This window comes from Lampetra fluviatilis, chromosome 43, assembly GCF_964198595.1.
Source record: "Lampetra fluviatilis chromosome 43, kcLamFluv1.1, whole genome shotgun sequence".
Taxonomy (NCBI): Eukaryota; Metazoa; Chordata; class Hyperoartia; order Petromyzontiformes; family Petromyzontidae; genus Lampetra; species Lampetra fluviatilis.
The window spans coordinates 801,216-817,462 of record NC_136317.1 but is presented as its reverse complement, the minus strand read 5'-3'; the positions used below and the strand labels follow the sequence as shown (position 1 = coordinate 817,462).

The 16,247-nt window shown below is 54.8% G+C and overlaps 1 protein-coding gene across 2 annotated transcripts in view; it reads right to left on the bottom strand.

Annotated features, from left to right (window-relative positions):
- The window catches only part of LOC144946977 (glypican-6-like), a 117,393-nt gene that overhangs the window by 86,029 nt on the left and 15,117 nt on the right, over positions 1-16,247 (bottom strand). The window lies entirely within an intron of this gene.

Below are 16,247 nucleotides of genomic sequence, written 5' to 3'. Positions count from 1 at the left end.
CTGTCTGCCCGTCTGCCCACCTGTCTTTCTGCCTGTCTCTCTGTCTGTCTCTCTACCTATCCCTTATGTCTGCCTGTCTGTCCACCTGTCTCTCTGCCTGCATGCCGGTCTCTTTGCCCGTGTGTCTAGCTGTCAGTCTGTCCACCCGTCTGTCGTGTCTAGCTGTCAGTCTGCCGATGCATCTGCCTGCCTGTACGCCTCAGGCAACAGTACTCGGGTCTCTACCCCTCCCACTCACTCTGCCCCACTCCTGAGACCCGGAGGAGCCTCTGCCGCGTGAACGTTTGCGAACGACATCGTTCACCACGGAACGTCTCTTGTGTTGTTATTCATTCAGCGCAAAACATCTGCGACTTTCACTCGGCATCTCGCGACACTCTTAACTGGACGTCATAAATGCGAGGCGTCGACTAACGGCCTCGCCTTGTACTGTCCCTGCTCCGCCGGTGACATCGTTGCGCGGGCGCTTTAGCGATGAGTTGCACACCTCGTTTTCGTCTCCGATTATTTCGGCGCAAATTCAGAATTTCATTGTATTTCTAATGTTCGTATCTTTGGATTTAAATGCGTTGTGTTTTAAACGTTTACATTTTTGTATCCCATGAATGTAATAATTGTAACTATTAATGATTTAATTTAAATGTTTAACGGTTCCACGAGTAAAACAATAACTTGAAAGGAGCTCTGGCAGGAAAAGCACGGAAGTGACGTCACAAAGAGTGCCTTCACTTCCTGTGATGTCATTTTCGCATCAATCCGAAGCAAACAAAACATTCGGATCATCTAAAACGTCGTAGCTAGCCTCCATTTTCGATGTATTGTTCTTCAAATTAATAAAAAAAATTCTGATGCTAACACCCAGCGTGTCTGTATGTGCGTGGTTGTGGAGCGGTGGCAATTGAGTGCGTGTGCGTGCATGCGCGTGCATGCGTGTATGCTGGCCACTCGTTAACTGGGCACGTTCAGCGTATTTGTTCATGAGCACAAACGACTCAGTCAATAGAGAACCACTGAACTTCAGCAGATTTCCATTCTGTGTCTCCACCGAAAAATCACTAAATTTTATGGAATAATCGTCAATATTGACATTCGTTCATCTATTTCAAGTCAATTCCTGCTTGGGAATAATTTCGCAAGTGCACACACACGTACAGCTTTCGCGTGATGACTTTGCAGCTACAGACAGCATCCGCCCATGTCCTCCCGTAGTCTCCTACCCACGCGTAGCGCTTCCCCAATCTACCACCACCACCACAACCTTTATCTCTGCCATCCATCTCCCTCTTGTACTCCCCCCCCCCACCATCTTCGCTGTCAACTACTTTCTTGCAACGTCAATCTCATGACGGATCTCTCTCGCTCTCCCGTCTTAATACGGCCGGGGAGAGTGAGCTGCATCCTTCAAGCCTCCTCTTGCACCTCCTCCTCCCGCTCCTCACACACCCCGTCACTCCTCCCTGACACTCCTGCCCACCGCCGATAACGCATTGCAGGGCGGTTGGCCGTCACAATTCAGTGCCGCTGCTGATTAATCCATTTTTCCCCCCCGTGGAGTTGGACGCGCCGACGCTCCGCGTGCTCGCTCGCTCAATGGCTCGCTCGCTCGATCGTCGATGCAGCGGCAGGTTGCGAGGGCTTGACGGGTCGTATACCAGCCAGCCGCTCTGCTAAATCGTAAAATAACTCTCTCGAAAGTCAAACGCCTCCGTGCTCAAATGTGCGGCTGGGTGGCACGTCGGTAAAAAAGAAAAATGCCTTGGGAGATTCATTGAAGATTTCTTTGGGGAGGGGGGGAAAGAAAAATAAATGTTATTTGGGTTGACTCAAGACAACCACAGCCTCCGTGGGTGACAATATGACGACCACTTTGTAGGAACGGGTGGAGTGGGTGGCACGATTAGCCTAGTTCGCTCATGAATCCGACGACCTGAGTTCGATTCCTGGCCGCGGGTAATATCAGTGGCGAGTGATTTCCGAACCGGTCCTGGCCTCTTCCTGGCACTTCACCAACTGACCAGAATGGTGAAGTATGGTCATACACTTCCCATGACCGACATGCCACGGTGAGGCCTTCATCCTGCACTGGATTGACAAAGAGTTGGAAATCAAAATCTATAAAGTACTTTGTATGAAGTCAACGGCAATTGCCCCTCTGAAACAGACGGGGCTCTGGCCATGAGAATGTAGAATTGTACACCACTGGCCGAGGTCCAAGGGTGGCTGACGGGCAATGCTCCAGCGTCGTTTGGAGAGGGAGACACCGGCTCTGACGATCGAGCGCTCGCATGAACACCGCTCCGGTTCTACTGCACGGGTCTTCAGAGTTGGTTTCAACATTTTTGCTCAGGGTCCACTCGCTACTGACCGCTGGGTGTGGAGTTGGGAACTCACACCCGCTCCCTTCTTGTGACGAACTACAACACTGTAGAATAACTAAAATTAAGACGTACGTCGCAACACAGCCAGGACAATTTCTCTCGGGCGTACATTTTAAATGGAGAGTTTCTCTTCGTCACTCCCTGATGGGTTTTCCGGCTGTCGCTGTTTGCAGTTGCAGACAGAGCAACAACAATAAAACCAACATCTGCCGGCCTACATCACAAAGCTGAGCCGGTTTGCCGTCAACAACCGGACACATGGATAACAGCCGGACACTCGGACAGCAACCGGACAGCGGCCGGCAATGCGGTACAACATGGGGTAAAAGTGAACTGTGGGCCGATAAAAACAATAAAAACTATTTTTTATTTTACCAGTTAAGTCCCACAAAGCTGTGTACTTATTTTTCAGAAGCGACCTGGCCACAAAATGACAGCTCAACGAAGTGGCTTGTCACGTGGCAATGTATAGCAGCCAAATACCCTAATCGCGTGATGCTGATTATAAATGTGGAGGGAAAAACCGGAAAACCCACAAAGAAATCCACGTGACCACGGGCAAACCATGCCAACTCCAAACATACAGCAGGCATCGTTAGGGTTGGGATCGAACTTACGACCTCCTATATACCAGGCGAGGTAGTTAACATCTCGCCACCGTGACGCCCACAAGAATAGAATTCCCGAAAAAGCTTTTCCAGTAGCACGTGGATCGAGACGTCACCGAGACATCGCGACGAGCGGCGGGCAGCGGCACAAACCAGGAAATGGGCGTCGGAGAGCCGCTCCGATAAGTCAGCGACGAGCGCCATGGGAATTTTAACGAAAATGCCTCGCTGGCTCCTTTGGAATGCCTCTTGGACCCATTCGCTCAAGAAATTTGTAACAATGCCCTCAAGTGACATTTCCCATGATAAATGATCAGTAAATAACATTTGTTATCCTTAGCGGCCTCTTAAATCCTATTAGATCTAAAGACAACAAACCCACAGCCATCCGTAACCTCCTCTAATAAAGTGCCTTTTTTGCTCCGAATGTAACAATTTCCGTTTCCCTAATCTCTGCGTACGGCGCCGTGCATCTCGATCGCGGCCTCGTGCGCTGCGCTTGATGCCGCCGCTGCTCGCTAAGAATCTTCTCGGCCGAGACAGGGACACCCAGGAGGCTCGTAATGTCTCAGCGGCTGGCCCAGTGTCAAAGAATAAATGTCCCCCCCTCTGAATATGTTTACCCCCCCGCCCATCCCCCGCACCCCCTCCTCATTCCCCCAAGCCACTTTATTTTTGTTGTAACAAAGTAAACTTCACGGCTCTCCGAGGGGCATTCACGTCGCACCTCGTGTTGCTCGGCACGATGTCTGTCGTTTCGCTCCCCATGCCGGGAACTTCTTGTGTTCTGTTCAGACTGCAGCTCAACGCCTCCAACACTTGGCCAGCCCTGTGGGTTAGCCCACCGCCCCCACCCCGTACTAAACAAGCTCAGGCCTACTTAGTTTCCAAAATGCGATGAGATTTGCCGCATTCATGGCCACTTAGCCAGATACCTGTGCTTAGAGGTGCACGCTAAGAATTACGAGAGACAGGGAGATCAACGCCCGAAATCAAAGAACAAATCCAGATACCAGTCGTTATCTTGACCGCTGAGATCGGTGGCCTGAGGCGGGGCGCGTCACGTCTGGAAGGCCGACGATGGCCGACGCATACGACACTGCGCCCCAGAGCGAGACCACCGCGGAGATGGAGCGATGCGATTCGGCTCGCGCGTAGCGGCGGCGTGGATTGTGGCATCGCGAAAGGCAGAGTGGGGCGGCGGCAAAGTTGGGGGGGGGGGAGACCTTCATCCAGCAGTGGATAGATATTAGCTGCTTCTGCTAGATGATGATGGAGAGGCCATCCCAGCATGACAGCAGCATTCGTTTTAAACTAAGAGGCCCCCACCGACCACGAGGGGCCCCCCTGCTCCCCCACGATTGTGAACCGGCGCGGTTCGTCCGCTCGCTGGCGCCCGGAGCCCTCTCCCTTGCTTGTGCTCCGAGTGGGGGTGGGAATAAAATTCGCCCAGCGCGATATTTTTTTTGCCCGCCGACATTAAATATCGCTTACGGCTCGCGGGAGAAGTAAGTACACACTTCCGCTTGGCTAACAACGCGTTCCCGCGACATCTGTTTCGGATACCCGAGCAATCGTAGTCCTAAGCAGGCGCACATGGCGGTGAGAAACTCCAAGCCGTCCCGCGCGCCCTCAAAAAGAGCCTGGGAGGAGAGGGCCGGTAAATGTGGCGGGCGCACACAAGGGGTGAGCACGCGAAGTTCCTACGGCGGGGTCAAAGCGAGGATCGTGGGGGCGGGGACGACCTCAGACCGCCTGGGAAAGCGCCGTGCACGAGGGCTTGTCAAGCACCGCCTGGCACACCGCTGTCTGTCTTCCTAGTGCTGACACTAGGGATGAGTTCAGTGACGAAGTAGACATTGTGCCTCCTTCCAATATCCATCCCTTGACATCCCATCAGCCACGCAGCCTTCTGGGAGTGCAAAATATAAGCGGTAATGGTTCGACCCAACCAAAACTGTGGATCGGTTTCTACATTCGCTGTCTCATCAGCAGACCCTGGCATGCTTCAACCAATGCTGGTGAACTCCCGGATGTTTCATGGGGAAGGGCTCCTCTCTGTTAGACACGAGGCCCAGGTCGACACAACGCTAAGAGACACCGGACCAGGTCAAATCACACTGGCCAACGATGTGCACGGATAGGAATCGAACCGATGCCGCTGGCAATGTCTCCTTCACGTATCCATCTCCCCACACGGATCCGTCTGTGCCACTGGGATCTAAAAAAATGGTGACTCACTGTGCTACAATTCCTCACCTCCACCCCCCAACAAAAAGACAAAGATCCCCCATGCAGTCTGCACAGGCTGTTGGGGCAAGTGCTGTGAGCGAGTAGCACCTATGAGGGCCGGCACGTCACGGGGTGAGTGGCCACCACCACCCAGGTGAACAGGAGGAGTGACGTCACCACCCAGGTGAACAGGAGGAGTGACGTCACCACCACCCAGGTGAACAGGAGGAGTGACGTCACCACCACCCAGGGTGGACGTCAGCGTCCCCGCGGTCCACATTTGCCAAATAAAATGAAATAATAAAAATCACTCGGTTGGGATCGCACACACGGCAACTTCGCTCCCTGCTGACAGACGACACCCGCCTGTGAAGCACAGCACCATCCTTCGCTACATTCTCTGGCACGTGGTGTGTTTTGGCTGACCATCGAACAGAGACAGTTATCCCATCGGGCGATTTCAGATGTGCTTCTGCGGCCGTCTGGAACGCTCTCCCTTCTGACACCTGGAAGCCACTGGAGCTATGCACGCTTAAATCATCGAGATTGAAAACTCATTTCCTTAGAACCGCTTTTTGCGTCTTGTTTGTTGTCCTTCGCCGCAACTCCCATGAGCGCGGTTGGCTACGTATGGTGCAAAAGAAGTTCAACATCCATACATTCATAACCCCGCGCTATCAGAATCGCACGAACATAAAAAAATATACAAAAATGATAACAATTTAATTATTACGTAACATACACATGTGCACACGGGCATCTGCGTGCACGCACACACATACAAACCGCACGCCGCAACTGATGCCACTGCCAGAGAGATTGTTTTAAATTAAGGCTATGACCTCACTCTACTAACGTCCACAAAACGCACGCACACACGGACGCGCGCACCCCCATTCACAAGCTGATGCACCAGTGTGTGCCAAGAGGGGTGGGAGGGAGTCAGTGAGTTGAGATCTAAAGCCTCAGGGCTATGGAGGGAACCAAAGCTGGCGGTGCCAGAGGGGACCAGGAGTGGGGGTGGTGGGGGTGGTGGTGGTAGTGGTGGTGGTGATAGTAAGGGATGGTGGTGGTAGTGGTGGTGTAGCGGTTAGCGCGCTGCGCTACGAACCTGGTAACCCGGGGTAGAACCCCGCCCACGGCCAACACCAGTGACAATTATCTGAACCGGTCCTGGGCCTCCCCTAGGTCGACTCAGTCCCAAATGAGTACCTGGTTCGATGTGTAAACATCGCCAGCACTGGGGAGACAAAGGCGGCTGGGCATGGTGCTGGCCATACACCCCCTCGTGTGCCATTCCGGCCTTCACAGGTGCTACTCGCAAACAGCACTTGCCCCAACAGTCTGCTCAGGCTACACGGGGGATCTTTGGTATTGATGGCGACGGTGGCAGTGGTGATGGTGATAGTAGTGGTGGTAGTGGTGGTGGTGGTGTTGGTGTGGGTGGTTGTGGTGTTGTTGATGTGTGGGGAGCGGTAGTGTAGTGGTTAGCGTGCTTCGTTGTGAACCCGGCCAGGCAGGTCCTGCACGGATGCCATATTCTCTGTCCGTCTGCTACAGCAGAGGCGTAAGAAATTCCAACAGAACCCGACATCTCTGCTTTATTGACCTGGTTAAGGTCTGTGGTACCATCAATAGGCCAGGACAATGGGCTATTTTTTGTGCTTTCGGAGTCTCTGCTCACAATCATTCAGGACCTTCATGATAGTGGGCAGGCCCGGATACGGCTACATGGCTGGGAGTGAGAGCCATTCCCTGTTCACCTTGGGTTGCGACAGGGATGTCCTCTGATTCCTGCATTATTTAACATATTTTTTGCCCACGTGGTTTGGGAAGCCATCCATGGCTGTATCGGAGGAATTTCCATCTGGTACAGATACAATGGGAGGCTGATTCATGTCTGGGTGTGGTCAAGGGATGGCTCCCGATTGCGAAACGTAAATCCCCCTAATGGAATAAATACGCCAGTTGAAATATTCGGGCTGGCCTGCCTACAATCCATCCTGGGTTCACCAGGATTGGCTGTGTGAGAAGCTCGCAAATCTGTGAAAGATCTGGACACAGTCCGATCAGTGAACTCCTCTGGCAGGTAAGGCTGTGTTGGCTAGGGCATATAGCCCCCATGCCCAGCCACCGCATGTCCAATCAGCTTTTGTTTGGCCGGGTAGAGGGGGCTAAATTGGCGCAAAACGGGCTAGAGAAGAGATAGAATGATGCGGTAGGAGAGGATATGGACCTGAGTGGACTTGCCAATGACTGGTACCAGCGGTGTCAAGATCGGCCTTTGTGGGAGGAGGCTCGTGAAGGACGCTACTGGGCAGTTGGAGGCAGTCGCCCTCCAACAACAACAGAAGGCAGAGGAGCGACGCTCACAACAACGAGTAAAGTGGCGGGCAGATAAAACACATCAAGTTGGGACAGTAGGGGGCACAGGTGGTGCATCTGCCAATCATCTCAGTCAGTCAACCCATGGCACCTGCTGGGTCTGTCAAGTGACCTCCTGCAAGCGAGCCGTCGACACTTCACGTGGTGGCCTCAAAGTGCACACAGCCTGCCACAAGCGCCGTGGTGGCGTCACCACCACTTAGTGGCGAATGGCGGTTGTTGTTGGTGGTGATGGTGGCGATGGTGTTGGTAGTGGTGGTTGTGATGGTGAAGCTGTTGGTTTGTAGCGAATCACAGCGCAAGCCTGCCCCGTGGCTCGCTGTTAGCACGCACCGCAAACTAGAAAACAAAAACATCACTCGGAGACGCTGAATTTTAATTTCCGCTCTGCTTGCAAGTGATATTTCGCGGATGGTCGAGCGCCTGCTTCTTGTAGGCAGCCAATCGGGCCAAAAACGTTGATAAGAACGCATTTAGAAAGAAGCATTTGCATTCATCCATTCCATTACATTGCTTGTGCATACATTTCCCAAGGCAATTGCATATGCTTTAGCGCAAGGTAATCCACTTTAATTCTTTGTTTTCTGTGCAGTTAACCTGGGACGGAGTTGCCACAATGCTAATATTGTATGGACTGTACGTTGAACTTCCATCATAGGTGTTTTTGGGGTTAGATCGCGTAAAAATATAAATGCGTCGTTAAACCCGCCACCACCCGCCACAGCCAATCGGTAAGGTGTCACTTAAACAAAACATGGCAACGTTATGAGTACAGCACGCCGGCTGCGTGTTGGAGAGTAAACCCACGACATTCACAATTCGAGTGCCGTGACGTCTCGCTGGTAATCACAACGACCAGCATCGTCAGGCGACAGCCGGAGAGTTGTGGGGAAATCCTCCCTCCTGTGTCGGTCCTAAATAGACGCGGTGGGGTGGGGGGGGTGTGAAGTCGCCACCTGTGAGCCAATCAGGTGCGAAGGCGAGAGGGGTGGGGGAGGGGGTTAATGTGGGCACTGTACGTAGCCAGCTGCGCTGATTGGAGGTGCTGAAGTTTGAATGGAACCCGAGCACCCGCGGTTATGTTCATCACGGCCACCAAGTCGAACACACTCTGGATTAGCCCTGCCCTTGTCCTCCTATTGTTGACGTTTTACATCATCCATCAGGCACTCGTTTAAAGGCCGAGTCAACCTAGGGAGGCCCAAGGCAAGTCTTGGGCACCACATGCCACTCTGTCGGGAGGCGAGCACGTGTCACTGGAATGGCGAGCGCAGTGCGCCGTGCCCACTGCTGTCCACACACAAAGACAAAGACCCCCCGTACAGCCTTTGCCAGACTGTTGGGGCAAGTGTCGTTAGCGAGCACCTATTGAGCCCGGCACGGCACACGAGGAGCTGGGTTAACAATGCCACGCCCGGACGCCTTTGTCTCCCTATTTCTGGCATTTACACCACTACACCAGGTAGTCATTTGAGGCCGAGTTGACCTAGCGGAGGCCCAAGACCGGTGAAAATATTTGTACACACGCGTATGCACGTACACACATGCACGCAGACGCGCGCACACACACACATGGGTTCACAAACGCACACTCACACTCCGATGATTATTCCCCCACTTGCACTCACTCATCCCCTAATGGGGTCGTATTTGCTACAATGACCTCACCCTCTTGGGAAAGTTGTGGGGGGCGAGAGTGCAGGCGGCAGGGCGGCAGGGGGCTTTGGTGGACCGGGAGAAGAGGAGGAGGATGGGGGGGGGTGACACGAGTGGTGCTCGCACATGGGGTTCATTGGGCTGGTGGTGTGAAGGGACCGGGAGGCCATTGGGGGTGGGAGGGGTAGGGGATGGGGGGGGGCATGCTGATCGGTTACCACGGCAACCACATTAAGCGATGCGCTCGCCGCTGTGTACCCAACGTTACCCACAAGCCCCCGCGGCGATTACCGCACCTTTCAATGAAAGCCGCCACAATGATCCGCAAAGCAAACCTCCGTTTAAGGCTCTAAACGGTCGGTGGGGGGGGGGGGGGCGGCCGGCCCCCCGAGTCGGCAGGGGACAAAGCGCCGCCGCCGCCGCCGCCGCCGCCGCGGGCTTCAACATTCACGCTTCGGCGCTGGAGGAGTCCATCCCGGTGTCTGCCCGTGACCCGTGACGGCCGTGCCCGCGACACGAAGCCACGAGCCCCGCCGACTGCGACATCTGAGATTTGAATCCGGGCTACAACTGCCTGCTATTTATTAAAGCGGCTAACACAATTCAATATCAACATCATCATCATCATGACCACCAGCACCAGCCATGGTCAATCCACTGCTGGATGAAGGCCTCCCCGAGCCGCAGCCGCCACCGACCGTGGATCCTGCGACGCGACAATCCACCCAGCCAGCGCCTGCGCACGACGACACGATTTCATCACTCCGTCTCCTCGGTAGACGTCCTCCATTCCTCAGCTAAGTACCACGTGGTGGTGGTGAACCGAAGTGTTGCTGACCGCAATCCAGCGGCTCAAGACGGAGCCAGAGTGTCACTCTCCCCGTTACAGCGGCACGGGGCCCAGCCAGCCAACGCCTCGAGCCTCAACAACAAAATCTCCACGTGGCCGAGAGGCCGAAGACTCGTGATGTCACAGTCAAGTCAGGGGGGGGGGGCGAGGGGGGTCAGGCAACCGGTTCGCTCGCACCGATTGGCTGTGGCGCCGCCACGAGTCCTCAGATTCTGGCTCCACTGTCAGAGCCCACGTGCCCCCCCCCCCCCCCCGGGGGGCTCTTCCCGCTCGCGCTTCCGTGGAAATGTTCCCTGTTTCAATGTCCAGTTCCATTGAGAAGTTACAAACGACGCTGCGCCTGCCACCTGCACCCACGGGGAGCAGAGAGCCGCTCGCCTCCCTGCACAAGAGCCACGGGGCGACGGCCTCCCCCTCCCTCCTCCTCCCCCCTCCTTCTCCTCCCCCGTCCCCCTCCTCCGAGCCAGTGGAGTAAATTCCACCTTGCTATGGTGGGGACCGGTCGCCCTGACTCTGCCATCACATCCCAGGATTGCCGGCGTCTGCCGTAGCGTCCGGTGCGGGCTCTCGTCGTACCTGATGCCCCCCCCCCTCCACCAAGAAATGACAACTTTCGTAAAACCGCCTTTATACTCAATTGTAGACCGTAGCAATAATCACATTAGTAAAATGCAATTTTTGTTGAAAGTCTGATGAATTAACTTTGGCAGGAGGTCTTAGGGGTAAGGTTCCTCGAGCTGCCGAGGGGGTTATGTAATCAGAGTATTGTCATTAACCCAGAAGCTGGGCCTTGCTTATTTATTTATTTACCCTGCGCATATTGGAACGGTCAAGCCCAGGGCCAGAGTGGTGACGGTGCTCGCCTCCGCTCCACCGGACGGCTGCCGGTTCAAATCCCGGTTGGGGCTGGGGGAGGTGGTGGGGAAGGAGGAGGAAGGGGGATCGACTTGGGGTCAACTTAACAATCATCTCTCAGGGGTTGATACTAAAACAAGTACCACATTGTGGGATAGTCAACGGTGCCGGTTGTCTTCTTGGATCGTCGCCAGCGGAGATAAGCGCCGCCCTGTGTGCTCGTTTGAGCACGAAGACCACTTTAGGGCTTTTCACGTTTACGTAAATTGCAGGACGGGATTTATACTAATTTACCATTTCCCCGAACGTTTGCGCGCGGAGCAGAGAAACGGCACGGAGATGGAGCAACGGAATCGGCACTCGCAGGAGCCGGACGGATTCCTGCAACGCACGATCGTGACGACTCGGAGCAGCCTTAATCCAGCAGTGCATAGATAATGCCTGCTGCTGCTGCTGCTGATGATGACAATTTGTTGAGGTAACAATCTACACTACTTTGTCAATAACCATTAGCCGTCATATATCCGCTATTGGATGAAGGCGGCTCCACATCGTCGCCATCCCCCTCGCGGGTCCTGCGATACCGTGATCCGCCTCACTCCGGCGCACAATCCGATCTCGTTGCTCCGTCTCGTGGCGGGGTCCCCCCGCTCGGGGCTCGCTCTCTCGCTCCGCTGCCTTTTATTCAGCAGCCACCGGCCACTGTCACGCCTGGAGGTGGCGTCCGGCCCAAGTCCTCTCGGCCCCCCCTCGGCAGACGACGCCGACCTCCCCAATCCGCGTTTGTCCCCCGATCCGCGCGTCCCTCGCTCCGCCTCTCGGCGGCGTTTACGAATGGTCAACGTGCGAGAGAGCCCCTGTCCCACTCCGCTTGGTCAGCGTCGCCGTTACCGGTCGACGTGCGGGTGTACGCTCGCCGAGCGAGAGCGCTCTTCTCCTGGCACGTTGCCACGCTGCGTTTTCACGAACCGTGACACGTGCGACGCGACCATCCGAGATAAATGCCCAAATCTGTTGTACCGGGGTGAAGGCGCAGCAGGCCGGAAAATGTCTTGCTCAAGCCACTGTTGGCTGAAGCGTCTCCCACGGGAAGCAGCTGGAGAGGGAGACACTCTCAAGGGTCTTTGGTCTACTCTTCCACACCAGGCAGGTGTCACCGAAAGAGGAGGGAGAGTAACCCCAATTTACCCCACTGCACATGACGACCCGCCGATCGACTTAACCGTGGTGAACACATTATTTAAACGTCAAAAATATAATAATAATAATAATGCTTGTCCTGTAAATACAGCTCATTAAATATATACACGTTCATATATATACACTCGGCGGACTCTGAAAGGTCCTGCTAGATCCTGCGCTCCGCTCCGCCGGCACGCAGGAAGCGCAGCTCAATCACCACGCTCGGCTCCCCACGGCCTCGCGACACCGCGGTGACAGAAGTGTGCGGCGCTCGCGTAAACATCGGTGACGGAGCGTCTGTTTATCCTCTTAAGTTGCTCTGCTTTATATATTTTTTTGTAAACTAAGCACTGAACTGTAACTATAACCGTGGCGCGAGGCTTTAAACGCTGACCTTTTTGTCATCCCCGTAATCCTAACGCAAGCAAAACCGATTTCCTCTTTGTGTGCGCGTGTGCGTGCGTTCCAAAACTTCTGGTCAGTGTCAACTCGCCCGCTGACTGTGGGCCGTGGGGTTACGATATCCCACGCCGCTGCTGTGACGAACAGCACATGCGCGCGTGTCAAACAAATATTACACGGAAGATTTTGGTAGGAACGCAGCCAGTAGATCGTCGTTTGGTGTGTACGCTCTTAAGAAATCGTTAGCGCCCTGATTAAAAACAGAGAAGCAGACAACATATCTCGCTCGCAACCATCTCTCTCCGCGTTACATTTTCTTTCTTGCACAGCCCACAGATCGGCTCCACGGCCTTCTGGGAGCCCATATTTCCAGCGGCACTGATTCGGCACCGCAACACTCCGCACCGTCGCCCGCGTTGCCGGACAACACGGCGGCTGGGAGGCAGCTCGCCGGCGCTATGCGACAAGCGCCTGGCGCACGGTGAAGGGGGAGGGCCTTCGTCAGCCGTGGACGGAACACGGATGACGACGGCTGACGGCGGCAGCGACTCGGCCCGGTGCCTCGAGAGGACGAGCGGCCGGAGGATTGGCGAGCGGCGTGCGCGTCGCAAACGATTCTCCAGCGAGTGGTGAGGATCGGCACACCGGAGGAGCGCCGTTGGACCCGGCGGGGGAGCTGACGGGGCTGCATCAACCCCCCCCCCAGCCCCCGCCTCCTCCTGGGTACGGCGCCTCCCGGCTCGTTCGAGCGCGGCGGTCGTGGAGCTCGGGGGAACAATTTGCCCAATGAAAATAAAGACAACGCTGACAATCATCATCATAATAATTGTGAACGTGAGGTCGTTAGCAAATGTGTGAAGTGCCCGCTATTAGCTATCGCGGCCATCTCGTGCAATCTTCACTTGCGCGTGCTGCACTCGCATTACGGGGAGAGAGCCACTTGGGATGCTCGAAGTTGTTGTTTTTTCGTCTCACTCTGTACCCAGCGCCTCACTTGCGCAGTCCTTAATGAGCTGCCGCATTGAACCCGGCGACCCGAGTTGGATTTCCACCCACCGTGATCGGTGGGTGGCGAGCGAGTTGTTAACCGGTCCTGACCCCTTCAGCGCGGTGAAGTACGGTCCAACGACCCCCCGCCCGTGACCGACATGGCGTGGGGAGGCCATCATCCAGCAGTGGATTGACAAGGAGGCTGCTCGCATGAGTGTGCCGAGAGGTCCATCTAATCCAGCAGCACGCCAGACAGGGCACGACCGCCGTGGAGACGGAACGGCGGGATGCGGATTGCGGTGCCGTGGGGAGACCGTAGGCAGTGGCGAGGATGACCTTCATCCAGCAGTGGACAGAACAATCGCTGCTGACGACTTGGGCCAGTGTCTGCAGGGCAACGATCGACTGTTGACTCCCACCCTGGAGAGGCGATGGGCCTGAGTCCAATCCCTGACATGGACTCAAACTCATCGCCTTCACATTGCGAGTTCTTTGCTATAGCCACGGTGTTGCTCAGAAAGAGTTAATAGGTATGTGTGTGTGTGCCTCTCCACAGTCCCGCGCTGCTAAGGGAATAGACAGACGGTTCTTCATTTGTCCACGCCACAGTTTGTATGAAGTGCTTTCCTGAGTCACGGCACTGTAAAATGTTATTATCTAGATGGTCCTCATCTTCTGATAGATTCCTCTCTTCCTCTGCTGTGAAACAGAGACACTATCCATTCTGACCACAAGTATTGTGGTGAATGCAGACACGATCCCTTGTAAAAGGTTTCAGTTTGGTGTTGTAACATCTCCATACCTGTTTCGTTGCCAGAAAAAAAGGGCAAAACCTATTCTCATATAAACATTGTGTCAGTATATAAGCGATGTTTCTAAAACACTGCGTTTTGCGATTACGATTCAATCAGAAATATTGACGGCGACAAGGCACACAGAACGGAATCTAAGACTTTTCACGAATGATCATCGCAGAGACGTGCGCTTGAATTCACACCGAGAGTCGGAAATAGGAGCACGTGCCTCAGTCAACAGAAACGCAACTCAGAGACGTGAATGTTCATCGTGGCCAGAATGGATGTACGTTGAAGGCGCGGCAGAAGGGCGACAAGCAAAACACAAACGCGCACACACAAAGCAGTTCTAAAGAACTGGATGACGTCCAATGGTCAAGACTGGCGACGGAACGGCAGCCTAAGGAGTAAACGTGCACGAGCGCGCGACCACCGCGGAGATGGAGCGATGAGATCCGGCTCGCGCCTAGGAGCGAGACGAGTTGCGTGGCGTCGCCGGGACCACGTGGTACGGCCAGAGAGCGTGCGGGTTCCTCGCACGGTTCGTGAACTGTGATGCGGGGGCGCGGTTTAGTTCCACGTGCGTCAATCGACTGCAGGTTTTGCTCTAAATGCTCGATTCTGTTCGTGAAGCACTGCCGAGGATGTCTCACGGAACTCCCAGGCGTCACACCACGACGACGTTGCCCAATTACTCGCGGTCCCTGCGTTTGTCTGTGTGAGCCGTGTCCCTGTCGGGAGAGGGGAATGCCCCGTCGATGGGCGTCGTCACCATCCACGGGCAACGCCGCGTGTCTTTGTCGTCGTCGGCGCGAGGTCGCTCATCGAATGTGGAAAATGAGATAATCGGCTTCATCCGTGGATGAGCTGCGATACCCCCACCCCCCCCCGGATCAACGCTTCCCGGCAAATGAGGGAAAACATTTCATTCGGTTTTCGACTTTATCGTGCTCATCAGCACCACGGGAGGTCCCAATGTAATGGGGGTTGTAGCTCATGACCAAAGCACCCAGAATGCACCAGATTCTGTCCGACCTCAGAAGCTAAGCAGGTTCGAACCTGGATAAGTGCTGGAAGAAGGGCGACTAACGCACTCAAATTACAGACTTTCTAAAACTAAACTGTGTTCGATGTTACCAGGTGAAGTCCACTGAGCTACGTAGCTCTTTGTCAGAAGTGACTTGGCCACAAATGATAGCGCAACGAAGTAGCTCATCACGTGGAACTTTATAGCAACCAAATACTCTGAATGCTCGTTTCTAAATGTGGGGCGAGAAAAATCCACGCGACCACGGGTGAGAGAGACACTCATACTCCAAATATACAGCAGGCGTCAGGGTCGGGATCGAACCCACGACCTCCTGCACACCAGGCGAGGGAGTTGACATCTCGTCACCGCGGCCTTCGACCACCTGCAGCGACTCACACGCCGGCCCGTGCTCACCGGGCCGGCCGGCCCCTTCCAACGGCTAAGAGGCCGGATTGAGTTCATTACATTCGAGACGGTTACATCGTCATTAGCGGGTTGCTGCTGACCACAGAGAGATGGGGTGGATGGGAACACCCACGGTCTCGCGCGCGCGGCACGCGCACGCGTACACCACGTGCACACACGCGCACGCGTACACCACATGCACACACGCATACACCACACGCACACACACGCACACCACACGCACACATGCGCACACCCGCGACATCCTCCCGTCAGCGTAATTGCTCACAGCCTCCGCATTTTGTTTTACGAGTGAATTTTTTTGGCAGGGGCGAAAAGTCAGAACCTCAGAGGTCTTCAGATGGAGTGATTCACTCTCCACTATCCGGTGGAGTGATTCACTCTCTCTCTCTCCTCGCTCTCAAATTCCTTGCCCATTGATCCATCCTCTCCCTCTCTGTCTCGCTGTCCCTCTCGCCC